General features: G+C 30.5%; 1 long non-coding RNA gene across 1 annotated transcript in view; it reads left to right on the top strand.

Annotated features, from left to right (window-relative positions):
• LOC137617896 (uncharacterized) overlaps nt 1-2,066 on the top strand; it is a 3,952-nt gene extending 1,886 nt beyond the window's left edge. Inside the window, exons 2-3 of the long non-coding RNA XR_011039693.1 lie at nt 586-731; nt 1,675-2,066. This is a non-coding gene — a long non-coding RNA (uncharacterized lncRNA). The remainder of the gene's footprint in view (nt 1-585; nt 732-1,674) is intronic.
• The last annotated feature ends 10,434 nt before the right edge of the window (nt 2,067-12,500 follow it).

The following is a 12,500-nucleotide window of genomic DNA, read 5'->3' as shown; positions in this document are numbered from 1 at the left end:
CCAGATGGGGCAACGTTTATCTTTAAGATCTAATGCAAGTAGGTTTCTTAATTTTGAAACTTTAATATTTAGCTTTCTACCCCAGATATGGTTAGTTTTGATATTTAAACCTTTAAAAAGTAGTGTTTAGTAATATTGCAACAAAGAAACTTTATATTAGATTTTCTACCCCGGATATAAGTGCTATTACTTGTACAAAAACTTTTTAAGAAGTTTTTCGTAACTAAGAACTAAATATATATTATAACCGGTAGTTTTTAAAACTTTAATTCTGGAACTTCAAAATCAATCTTTCAACACTTGTTTAGTTTAATCTTGTTTGCAGCCATTAACACTTGCTCGAATTACCTAAATAGCCACTATTTTTTAAAGTTTTTCATAAGTGACTTTTGTGGTAGTTGGTGATTTTCCTTAAGAGTGTTGGTGGTAATTTATCCTTTAAATAATGTTGGTGGTAATTTCCTTTCAATATGTGTTTTTTTTTAGACATCAGTTTTTTAGTTATTAGATTTCCTAAATATATAGAAGTAATTAAGACAAATTTTAATACAGCACAACTAATGTAGATATTTTTCATTTCCTTAGTTCACTATACAGAAGTTATACGAATATATTTAATCCAGAAGAACTTAGAAGTTGAATGAGCAGAATGTGACATCCCTATTCACTGGAGAAGTTTTCTGGACAAATATCCTTTATCCAGTACGTGGCTAGATGCTGACAATTCCTTGGTAAGTGAGCCTGCTAGTAATTTTAGCTTTGTAGGGACTTCATAAAGTATCTAATATTAAGTGATAGTATGTAAAATATTTACTTTACGTGACTAGATGCTGAAATTCCTTGGGAAGTGAGCCTGCTAGTAATTTTAGCCTTGTAGGTACTTCATAAAGTATCTAATATTAAATGATAGTATGTAAAATATTTACTTTACGTGACTAGATGCTGACAATTCCTTGGGAAGTGAGCCTGCTAGTAATTTTAGCCTTGTAGGGACTTCATAAAGTATCTAATATTAAATGATAGTATGTAAAATATTTACTTTACGTGACTAGATGCTGACAATTCCTTGGTAAGTGAGCCTGCTAGTAATTTTAGCTTTGTAGGGACTTAATAAAGCATCTAATATTAAATGATAGTATATAAAATATTTACTCTTAACTGCATGAAGAATTTTTAAGGTTAAAATAGCTGTAAGATTTTAGTGAAAAGTGCTGGTCTTGCTAACTGACTTGAGGGCGGGACCTCTGGAACCTACCCAATTTGAAGTGTTTTACGCTCTTCGCAAGTTAACTGTTCAGCTTTGAAGTCACTGCTATTGAAATATACTGAAACCTACCTAATTTGAAGTGTTCTACGCTCTTCGCAAGTTAACTGTTCAGCTTTGAAGTCACTACTATTGAAATACATGGAAAATGTTACAAGTGGAAAATTTCTTGTATACAGATTGGTTGTAAGATTCCTAGTTAATCTGCTTAGATTTGATGCCCTCACGCCATCTTCACCATCGAAATGTGGAAAGTACCAAACATCCACCTAACCCACTAAAACTAATTGTTGCTGCTTACACTATGAATTACTGTACTTTGTTTCAATTTGCCTTTTTATCTACAAGTTTTAGAGTTTATATCAGAAACTTTTTAAAATGTGAAAATTTACTCTTGATATATTTTTCAGGTGGTGAATGGTTGTTCTCCAGGTACAAGGTAGAAAGAATAGTTCTTCAGACTACCTTTCATAAGCTTGTCAAACGCATTCCTCTTATTAGGGGCACACCTTCAGGGCCCCCACCTATCGGCTCTGACGTCTCAAAAAACAAGGAAATGGAAGTCTCAAGATTTAAACTTTAACGATATCGGTATAGTGTTCCAGCAAAGGGGAAACTAAAGAAGAATCTTAATTGTCAGTGGATGAAGATTTTGATTTTTATGTATTGACCACTGGAATGCTTAAGATTTCACAAGTGCCTCTTAAATTGGGAGTTTAATGTCAGTCTAGCTAGAATTGTCCAAAACTTAAGCAAGTTTTGAGTTTTACTTCAGCTTAGAACTTGTAATGGTTCAGTTATGTGTAATGGTTCAGTTAGTTGAATTTAACTTTAAAGTTTAGTTATTCAAAAATTTGCTGTTGGTAGTAAAAATCAGTTAAGCATAATTTATTCACCCTTTAAATTCATTAGAATTTAAGTTTAATATAGCTTAGAAGTTTATTAAGTTTTGTGTGGCTCTTAGATTTTACTAAAGCATTTAGATTAAAGGCCTAAAATAGTCTGTTTTTAATCAACTCGTCTGTAAACCTTTGTATGGAAACTTAAATTTTCTATTCTGTAAAACCAAATTGAAAATAAAATGCTGTTTAACCTGTCATAATGCTGTAAAATTGCTTACCTCTAAATCCCATTATCAGAAGGCTAGAACACTTCCTAGTAACTTAGATTTTTTTACTTTGAAAAGATTACTGGAGCATTTAGTAAGTTAGTCCTTACAATAAGTTTCTTTGTAACTAGTTTGGGTGGAACTGAAGGTAATAACTCCTTAGTGTACAGTAACACAGATGCTAAGCACAATCTTATAGTATTTTGAGTATTGCAAATACTGTGTATGGTAAAACTTTGAAACTTATGAAAGAAGTCAAACTTTTATGAATCTCAAACTTTAATCATATATCTAAAAATTTAAGGTTTTCTAGAAATATGGGGTTTAGTTACTAGCTTAATATATAGATTGGCTTCAGTGAAGGTGAACTAAGTTTTCCAATGACACTTCGAAAAGTCTTTTCCATATGGTGCATTAGCCCAAAATAAAAGTTGGAAAAAAGTCTACAGGGGCGACTACTAAACCTTTGGCTTTTAACTATATGGTAGGCTGAGAATAAAAATAGGTAGTGACCCTAAATTGAATTTAAGATATCAAAGCTGGTGATCACTAGATTGACATGAGGTTAAACCATAAAGCTTATTGAAGATTTGAACGGAAAACTTTGAAGTTTGGAATGTGTGTAGTATATATTGTAGTGTCTTATGAACAGAGTACAATTTCCATATGAAGTATGGACATTCACTAAACCTTAAATCTACAGTGACTGGTTCCTTTTTTCATACGTGAATTGCCTAGCGGTTTGCCCATGGCTACTGCTGCTAAAGTTAATTAAAATTGGTATGAAAAACTCCCTGGTTTTTAACATGAATACTAGTTCATCAAACTGTATGTAAGCTCATTAGGCAGCTAAAACAGTTAGCAGTGCTTAGTCATATAGACAGGCTTAATGGACTTTAGCCATAACCAAGCTGTGCCTGGCAGTCTGTACTTCAACTAGACTTGACCGGTGGCAGAAATTTCAAAGCCTAAAATTTGCCGTGACAGACTAATGGATCTTTGGTAGCCCAAAGGTTGTTATATATACAAAGGACTGGGTCACACTAGTTTCCACGGCCTTTCCATGCTAGAGGCAAATGCACGCAGGGCAAACTCTCTACCAATATTTTTTCAGTGATGGTCATGAGGTAGATTGCCTAATAGACGATGAATTAGCGGGCAAACCATCATGGAAGAAGTGCCTGTACCCATTATTGAGGCACTGGATGGGCGTCTATTGTCAAACTTTCTGCACTCTTGCCCCTCCGGTCTCTGGGCCTAGTCATATGTTCACCTGTCTGTCCACAATCTTCCTTGGGCTGATCTTTTAGTTTCAGAGTGATACCAGTAGGGGCAAATCTGTGCCCATCCTGAATTGCCGTATGTAGTGGGTCTTTTATAGGCACAAATTGAAGTCGTTCCAGTGTAGGGGAAATTTGCCACTGAGCAGTAAGATAAAGCTTGGAAATGAATCTGGATTGCATATTTTTTTTTACATAGGGATGACTAATTTACCTAAACTGAAAGACTCTAATCTCAATAGAAATAATATTGAAAAAAAAGATTAACCTTTAATTGAAACTGAATTTTGGATCTTTTAAGGTTGAACAAATTTCTTACAAACTTAAAGAATTTTGGGACTAATTAAAACTGATATCTTGTAGGAAACCTTAAACTTGGGTTTACTGTGCCTGCAAGTAATCATTCCTTGACTGAATTAACTTGTACTAGTAGGTTGCTGGAATGGCATGTTCTCTAAAGGCTTCTACAGTACATTCTATTTTCATTAACCCCTATTATAGCTGGTAACTTTGCACGGTGGGAACTTCCTAGTAGAGTGTGGATGCACCACAACTCAACTCTGTAGAGTACTTTTGTAAATTAGTTTTTCACTGCCAAGTGAATGAGTAAACCTAAGTTTAATAAAGTAGTACCATGACTGGTTTTGATACTTCTGACAACGCAATTCATTAATTCTTGTGAGCGTTGGCTAACTGCATGCCTATAGGCACAATGTCTGGTTGTGTGAATACAGCTTGAATAGCAGAACAATGTTTTTGTGGTAACGAAAATTTGAGTGTTACAAAGAATATTTAAAAGAATTCACTGCATATCCAGCGTAGGCTTGAGTAAAAAGTAAGCCTTTCAAAACTAATACTTGCAGGCTGGGTGTAGTAGATTTTCATTAGAATATATCTCAATATAGCTAGAGTAAGCAGTCGTTCAACCTTTGAATGTATAATGAAATTTCGATAACTATTTTCGTCTACCTTTTACAATAAGAAATACCTATAGTGCAATTTAAAAGTATTCTATACAAAACTTTTTAAGCCTTTTCCTTGAGCAAAGGCCCCATAAGAGCACGATTATACTGTCTATTGAAGTAAGGGTACATCCATGTGAACATCAGTGCTTTGAGCATATATACAGTTTCCATACGTAGATGGGATAAGATTGAGTGGTGATAACGTCAGAACCATAAAAAACATAGGCTTTGATGTAGTAACAAACCATAGTACCAGATCTAGTTGCACCTGGTCTGTTTTTCTAAAAAATTAGTGGACTTTAGTTGAAAATTTTAGTACTAAGGTACTAAAGTACTCTTAAACTTTCAAATCCCGTGTAGAAAAATTGAAAGGGGAAAGAGGACGACACTGCAGTATCATAATTATATTCTGCCAAAACTAGGGAATATATAATGGGAACCCTTATTACTATTTTACATGAAATGGCATGCTAGCTTCGAATATTACTTGGAAACTAAATAAAAATGAGCCCCAACACCTTTTAAGATCCTTACAGAGAGAGTAACCATTTAAGACCTTTCACCACCACACTTTTGATGGACAGTATATCCCCAGAAGCATGTCTGGATATAACTTATTTTCTTTTTTTATCAATCAAAAATTCTAAACTTACCTCTAAAATGGAACTAGAAGAGAGAAAATGAGTTTGACGTGAATACAAGTGACATACAGTGGTTCAGTAGTGAAAGCAAGATTGAGTTGTTTGACCAGGCTCTCTCTCTCAGGTGAAGCACAAACTTCTGCAATTGCATTCGGGAAGTTATAATCATGTTTACCAGTAAGACCAATCCAGCCATGAACAATGATTGAACACCTGTCCCTTAGATTGTGCGCTATAATCAATTCCATTAAGCTTCTTAGGTCCACTGTAGCTTCCATCACAAAATTGATGTGAATTATGTGTGTGTGGGTGAATAATGAAGCTTCCATAATACATTATAAAGGAGAAGAGGTGTAAGCATATTCACATCTAAGAGAAATTATAATTGTATTGGAATAGAATATTCTTAAATCTGTTTGAGTAAGAGCCCCTCCACCAACAGTTTCTGATATTCTTAAAAGCACCCGTAATCAATCTTTTACTTTATTATTCAACAACTTTTTTTATTGAGAAGTTAGTAAAAAATATAAAAAAACCCCAAACATTCTAAATGCTTATTGTTCTTTCGATAAATTTTCGAAATTTGAGAAAAAGGAGAGTAAACAAAATCTACAAACAAGCTCTCCTTGTTTTTAAAAGTCACAAACATCGCCAGTCAATGAAAAAATCCTTCTAGTAACATGGGGAAAGAAGACCAAGGTAAGTGATCCATTAATCTCATTACTTGATAGGAAATCGAACGCAGACTAATAAGAGTATCAGAGCAAAGACGACCCATTCTTGATGAACTAATTTCCTCTTGCATCCCTCTCTGTAATATTTCTCTTGTTTAACAAATTGGTAAACCGAACATAAAAAATATCATGCGTTCATTTTCGATTTTTCTGTATGACCTGGAATTTTGTAAATCTTGTAATATTTTTTTCTCCTGCATGAACTTAGTGTTATTTATTTTTGAGTTTAAACGTAATTTAATGATAAAAAGAGGCATGTCTTTTCAAATTTATTCAGATTTAAATATCTCATATGAACTTAGGAATAAATCTAATCAGAAATACTATTTGCTGCTGCAAAATGAACCTAATACGTATGGGTTTGTGTTTTTGTAAAATTTTTCATGAAATTATCAAACCATAAATTCTTCTCAAGGTCTCGAGTGGAGGGTTTATTACCATCATAAATTTCTTTTCCCGGGTTGAAAAAAAAAATTGGATTTAGGTTTTTGATATACTTCTTAAACTAAAATGAAGACTTCTTTATAGGACCAAGGTGGTATATTTATTGCCATATATTGAACCAATATATGCTTCAGCGTATATCATTTAATGATATCTTTAATTTCATAATTCTTTTCAAAGATAGCTCGTTACTATTATGATTATTATTACATTCTAAGCCATAGCCCTAGATGGAAAAGCAGGAGTCACAACACGGAAAATAGCCCAGTGAGGATAGGAGACTAGGAAAATGAAATATTTTAAGGACAATAACAACATTAAAATCAACATTTCCTCTATAACCTGGTGAGAAAAATACCAGGATTATATATATAAAGTTAAAACGTTCAGTAAGATAAGTGAAAATAACAATATGACAGAGGTGAAATGACAATATCATATCATATAATAATATGCTTGATGTTTTCCTCAGCTGAATATAACACCACTTCATAGATGTATTTGATATTAAACACCAACAAATAAATCATCACAAGATCATATGATAATATCATTAGGAGAATAATCATCCCTGATCACTAATCAATAGACCCTTGCAATTTAATATCAGGAGGAATCAAAATGTCGTTATACATTAAAATTAACTATTTTGTTTCTTGATTGAACTCTTATTTAGTCATATGTTTATAAATATTTATATCCCAATAAGTCTCATGATTAGATTTTCCACGAAGTTCCATTTCACTTGAGAGTTTCATACTTTCAACCTGGTAGATGAAAACAGAATTTAAAATATTCATGATATAATGACAGTGGCTCTGGAAAACCACTCTAGGTTTATTCCAGTTAATTAGATTACGATTGTCTTGTATGTCTTTATGTTTTCAAATCTCTTTAAAGCTGTGCCTGATTTTTTTTTCATATGCTTCTCCGTCATGAGGCTCAATACTACACAGTATTCTATATGTTTTATTCCAGCTGTTACCAAGTTGTGGAATGATCTTCCTAATCGGGTAGTTGAATCAATAGAACTTCAAAAGTTCAAAGTTAGAGCAAATGCTTTTATGTTGACCAGGCTGACCTGAGTGTTTTTATACTTTATATGTGACATATTTGTTTTTGACGTTGTTAATAGTTTATATAGGACATATCTGTTTTGACCCTGTTACTGCTTTTGAATGATATATTGTTAATTTATTCTCATCATTTATTTATTTCCTTATTTCCTTTCTTCACTGGGTTATTTTTCCTTATTGGAGCCCTTGGGCTTATAGCATCTTACAAGCTTGGCTAATAATAATAATAATATTAATAATAATAATAATAATAATAATAATGATAATAATAATAAATAATAAATATTAAATAATAAATAATAAATAATAAATAAATGATAAATGATAAATGATAAATGATAAATAACTAATAACTAATAACTAATAACTAATAACTAATAGATAATAGATAATTGATAATTGATAATTGATAATTGATAATTGATAATAAATAATAAATAATAAATAATAGATAATAAATAAATGATAAATGATAAATGATAAATGATAAATGATAAATGATAAATGATAAATAAATAATAATTGATAATTAATAATTAATAATTAATAACTAATAACTAATAACTAATAACTAATAACTAATTGATAATTGATAATTGATAATTGATAATAAATAATAAATAATACTTAATAATTAATAATTATTAATTATTAATTATTAATTATTAATTATTAATTATTAATTATTAATTAATAATTAATAATTATTAATTATTAATTATTAATTATTAATTATTAATTATTAATTATTAATTAATAATTAATAATTAATAATTAATAATTAATAATTAATAATTAATAATTATTAATTATTAATTATTAATTATTATTTATTATTTATTATTTATTATTTATTAATTGATAATTGATAATTGATAATTGATAATTAAGTACTAAGTACTAAGTACTAAGTACTAAGTACTAAGTAATTAATAATTAATAATTAATAATTAATAACTAATAATAATAATAATAATAATAATAATAATAATAATAATAATAATAATAATAATTAATAATTAATAATATAAGTAGAAGATAAGTAGGCCTGTCACCTCAATGCTTATATTTACTAGACTTTTATTCTGATGGAATTTATTTCTCTAAATGATATATTTTTATCTCTTTATTACCTCTGATTTCTTATCCAATTTCATTTTGCATAAGTATTCTATTTTTCATATAAATTAACCAAATCTTTTTGTTAACATTAAATACATTCTGACATTCTTCCTTTGAATATATATTCAAATTAAATCAATTAAAAGAAACATTATAATCACGTGTCCAAAAATTTAACACCAAAGGAGAAATCGATGTTTCTTATCCTGTGAGGGCGAAACATTAATTTTCTACCGGAAGGTAATTAATGACTCAATTGCGAAAAGGAAGTTGATTGACAGCGTAATGATTATGAATATCTCAAGATAGCTAGAGCTTAATATTGCCTTCATTATAATTATCACATATCTCTCTCTCTCTCTCTCTCTCTCTCTCTCTCTCTCTCTCTCTCTCTCGCTGCTTGTTACTGTTTTTCTAATATTGCTTTCATTAAAATAATTATCTCTCTCTCTCTCTCTCTCTCTCTCTCTCTCTCTCTCTCTCTCTCTCTCTCTCTCTCTCGCTGCTTTTTACTGTCTTTCTAATATTGCTTTCATTAAAATCATTATCTCTCTCTCTCTCTCTCTCTCTCTCTCTCTCTCTCTCTCTCTCTCTCTCTCTCTCTCTCTCTCTCTCATTAGCTACTTGAACGATTCTGTTCGAAGTTTCCTGTGATATGTTACAAGAAGCAATAAAGTCCTTTAAGCTGCATAACTTCAGCAGTGAAAATCATCAATAACTTTCTAAAACTTAAACGTATTATTCCAGCATATTGTTTGATTGAGGAACATCGTTGTTTATTTTCTGATTACCATTTTTTCTTTTTATAAATATGTGAATTTCATAGCAAAACATTTAAGAGTAAACAAGGAAAGGAGATGATTCAACGAAGAATAGTTATTTTGAAAATGTAATAGGGAAGAGTAAGTAAATGGCTGTAATGTTTTAGTATGTATTAGTACAAAGTACGTAGTTAATTAGAAAAATGTGGATAAATTGTGTATGGAAAATATTATTTGATGTGCATTACAAATCGAAGATCCGTATAAAGTAATATAAGATAATGTACTTTATTCTGTTTGAAGGACTGTCAAAATAGCAAGGAAATGAATGTAAAAAATAAATAAAATACCTAACGTCAAAAGGAAAGCCGAATGAGTATAATATTTTAGAATAAATGGTGAAAACAAAGAGATAATATCTGAAGAGAATGCTGCTATTCATTTGTTAAGAGAGAGGATTTTAAGTTTTTTTTTATGCGAGCCCAAGGTGAACAATTGAAAAGGTGAGGAATGAAGAGAGAAAATTAGTTTGACGTGAATACAAGTGACATACAGTGGTTCAGTAGTGAGAGCAAGATTGAGTTGTTTGACCAGGCTGTGTCTGTCTCAGGTGAAGCACAAACTTCTGCAATTGCATTCGGGAAGTTATAATCATGTTTACCAGTAAGACCAATCCAGCCATGAACAATGATTGAACACCTGTCCCTTAGATTGTGCGCTATAATCAATTCCATTAAGCTTCTTAGGTCCACTGTAGTTTTTATCAAAAAAATTATGTGAGATATATGTGTTTGTGTGTATACTGAAGCTTTCATAATACATTATAAAGGAGAAGAGGTGTAAGCATATTCACATCTAAGAGAAATAATTGTATTTGAATAGAATATTCTTAAATCTGTTTGAGTAAGAGCCCCTCCACCAACAGTTTCTGATATTCTTAAAAACACATTCTGTAATCAATCTTTTACTTTTTTATTCAACACCTTTTTTTATTGAGAAGTTAGTAAAAAATATAAAAAAAAACCCAAACATTCTAAATGCTTATTGTTCTTTCGATAAATTTTCGAAATTTGAGAAAAAGGAGAGTAAACAAAATCTACAAACAAGCTCTCCTTGTTTTTAAAAGTCACAAACATCGCCAGTCAATGAAAAAATCCTTCTAGTAACATGGGGAAAGAAGACCAAGGTAAGTGATCCATTAATCTCATTACTTGATAGGAAATCGAACGCAGACTAATAAGAGTGTCAGAGCAAAGACGACTCGTTCTTGATGAACTAATTTCCTCTTGCATCCCTCTCTGTAATCTTTCTCTTGTTTAACGAATTGGTAAACCGATCATAAGTAATAATATCATGCGTTCATTTTCGATTTTTCTGTATGACCTGGAATTTTGTAAATCTTATAATATTTTTTTTTTCCTGCTTGAACTTAGTGTTATTTTTTTTTTTAAGTTTAAGCGTACTTTAATGATGAAAGAGGCATGTCTTTTCAAATTTATTCAGATTTAAATATCATATATGAACTTAGGAATAAATCTAATCAGAAATTCTATTTGCTGCTGCAAAATGAACCTAATACGTATGGGTTTGTGTTTCTGTAAAATTTTTCATGAAATTATCAAACCATAAATTCTTCTCAAGGTCTCGAGTGGAGGGTTTATTACCATCATAAATTTCTTTTCCCGGGTTGAAAAAAAAAATTGGATTTAGGTTTTTGATATACTTCTTAAACTAAAATGAAGACTTCTTTATAGGACCAAGGTGGTATATTTATTGCCATATATTGAACCAATATATGCTTCAGCGTATATCATTTAATGATATCTTTAATTTCATAATTCTTTTCAAAGATAGCTCGTTACTATTATGATTATTATTACATTCTAAACTATAACCCTAGTTAGAAAAGCAGGAGTCACAACACGGAAAATAGCCCAGTGAGGATAGGAAACAAGGAAAATGAAATATTTTAAGGACAATAACAACATTAAAATCAACATTTCCTTTATAATCTGGTGAGAAAATACCAGGATAATATATAAAGTTGAAACATTCAGTAAGATTAGTGAAAATAAAAATATGACTGAGGGGAAATGACAATATCATATCATATAATAATATGCTTGATGTTTTCCTCAGCTGAATATAACACCACTTCATAGATGTATTTGATATTAAACACCAACAAATAAATCATCACAAGATCATATGATAATATCATTAGGAGAATAATCATCCCTGATCACTAATCAATAGACCCTTGCAATTTAATATCAGGAGGAATCAAAATGTCGTTATACATTAAAATTAACTATTTTGTTCCTTGATTGAACTCTTGTTTAGTCATATGTTTATGAATATTTAAATACCAACAGGTCTCATGATTAGATTTTCCACGTAGTTCCATTTCACTTGAGAATTTCATACTTTCAACCTGGCAGATGAAAACAGAATTTAAAATATTCATGATATAATGACAGTGGCTCTGGAAAACCACTCTAGGTTTATTCCAGTTAATTAGATTACGATTGTCGTGTATGTCTTTATGTTTTCAAATCTCTTTAAAGCTGTGCCTGATTTTTTTTTCATATTGCTTCTCCGTCATGAGGCTCAATACTACACAGTATTCTATAAGTTTTATTCCAGCTGTTACCAAGTTGTAGAATGGTCTTCCTAATCGGGTAGTTGAATCAATAGAACTTCAATAGTTCAAAGTTAGAGCAAATGTTTTTATATTGACCAGGCTGACATGAGTGTTTTTATAGTTTATATATAACATATCTGTTTTTGACGTTGTTAATAGTTTATATAGGACATATCTGTTTTGAAGCTGTTACTGTTTTTAGAATGATATATTGTTAATTTATTCTCATCATTTATTTATTTCCTTATTTCCTTTCCTCACTGGGCTATTTTTCACTATTAGAGCCCTTGGGCTTATAGCATCTTACTTTTCCAACTAGGGTTGTAGCTTGGCTAGTAATAATAATAATAATAATAATAATAATAATAATAATAATAATAATAATAATAATAATAATAATAATAATATAACTAGAATATAAGTAGTCCTGTCACCTCAATGCTTATATTTACTAGACTTTT

Source organism: Palaemon carinicauda, chromosome 24 (assembly GCF_036898095.1).
Source record: "Palaemon carinicauda isolate YSFRI2023 chromosome 24, ASM3689809v2, whole genome shotgun sequence".
Taxonomy (NCBI): Eukaryota; Metazoa; Arthropoda; class Malacostraca; order Decapoda; family Palaemonidae; genus Palaemon; species Palaemon carinicauda.
The sequence above is the reverse complement of the archived record's forward strand: the minus strand, read 5'-3'. Positions and strand labels throughout refer to the sequence as shown.